Here is a 1967-nt window from a genome sequence, read left to right on the forward strand (position 1 = left end):
GTGTGGCACCGCATTGAATCTAGCAAGTGCGGTTCGTCTGAGCAGTGTGTGGTAGCCGCTGCGGAAGGGGACGATATCAAAGATTAATTCCTCACTTTGGAAGTTGTCCGGAGAACCAAAGACCACCTCCAGCATGATTGAGCCTGTGCAGTGGGCCTCAACGCCTGGTATGACTCCTTTAAAGGTAGTCTTTGTGGGTTTGATTCATGAGGGATTAATGCCCATCTTCCGCACTATATCCTGATAAAGTAGGTTGAGGCTGCTACCACCGTCCATTAGGACTCGTGTTAGGTGAAATCCGTCGATGATTTGGTCGAAGACCAGTGCGGCTGAACCACCATGTCGGATACTAGTTGGGTGATCTCGATGATCGAAGGTGATCGGGAATGACGACCACGGATTGAATTTTGGGACGACTGGCTCTACCGCGTAGACATCCCTAAGTGCTCGCTTGCGCTCCCTTTTGGGGATGTGCGTATCGTATATCATGTTCACCGTTTTGACTTGGGGAGTAATTTCTTATGCCCTCTAGTGTTCGGCTGCCGGGGCTCTTCGTCCTCGTCCTCACTTTGTGATCCATTTGCTTTGTTTTCGGCATTTAACTTGCCAGCCTGTTTGAAAACCCAACAGTCTCTGTTGGTGTGATTGGCTTGTTTATCTGGGGTACCATGTATCTGGCACGGACGATCGAGTATGCGATCCAGGCTGGATGGTCCCTCACTGTTCCTTTTGTAGGGCTTCTTTCGCTGGCCGGACTTGGAGCCGCTGAATCTGGCATTAACGGTGGTGTCATCGATGTTGTCGCCATTACTCCAGCGTTTGTGTTTGTTGCGTCGGAGCTTGCCGGAGCTGTTCTTGGCCACGGGGGGGGGGGGGGGGGGGGGGGGGGGGGGGGGGGGGGGGCTTGTCTCGCTGGCTGTGTTTTTGCTACGAACCATCCAGCTGTCCTCACTCACGCAAAAGCGGGTCATGATTGGCGTAAGGGCTGCCATGGACTTCGGCTTTTCTTGGCCAAGGTGGCGTGCTAGCCATTCGTCACGGATGCTATGTTCAAAGGCCGCTAGGGCTTCGGCATCCGGATAGTCAACGATCTGGTTCTTTTTGGTTAGGAACCTAGTCCAGAATTTTCTGGCTGATTCTCCAGGTTGTTGAACTATGTGGCTTAAGTCATCGACATCGGGTGGCCGGACATATGTACCTTGGAAGTTGTCAAGGAAGGCTTCTTCCAAGTCCTCACAGCCGCCGATGGAATTTTTGGGCAGGCTATTTAGCCAGTATCGAGCTGGTTGCTACGTCTTGAGCTTGCATTTGTTTTCCCCGAAGAGGAATGGATGATGCAGCAGAGTAGCATAAGTATTTCCCTTGGTTTTTGAGAACCAAGGTATCAATCCAGTAGGAGGCCACGCTCAAGTCCCTCGTACCTGCACAAAACGATAGCTACTCACAGCCAACGCGATTAGGGGTTGTCAATCCCTTCATGGTCACTTACGAGAGTGAGATCTGATAGATATAATATTTTTGGTATTTTTGGTATAAAGATGCAAAGTAAAAAGTAAAGGCAAAGTAAAAAAGCAAAGCAAGATTAAAGTGATGGAGATTAATATAATGAGAATAGACCCGGAGGCCATAGGTTTCACTAGTGGCTTCTCTCAAGAGCATAAGTATTCTACGGTGGGTGAACAAATTACTGTTGAGCAATTGACAGAATTGAGCATAGTTATGAGAATATCTAGGCATGATCATGTATATAGGCATCACGTCCGTGACAAGTAGACCGAAACGATTCTGCATCTACTACTATTACTCCACTCATCGACCGCTATCCAGCATGCATCTAGAGTATTAAGTTAAAAAACAGAGTAACGCCTTAAGCAAGATGACATGATGTAGAGAGATAAATTCATGCAATATGAAATAAACCCCATCTTGTTATCCTCGATGGCAACGATGCAATACGTGCCTTGCTG

Source organism: Triticum urartu, chromosome 6 (genome assembly GCF_003073215.2).
Source record: "Triticum urartu cultivar G1812 chromosome 6, Tu2.1, whole genome shotgun sequence".
In the NCBI taxonomy this organism is placed as follows: domain Eukaryota; kingdom Viridiplantae; phylum Streptophyta; class Magnoliopsida; order Poales; family Poaceae; genus Triticum; species Triticum urartu.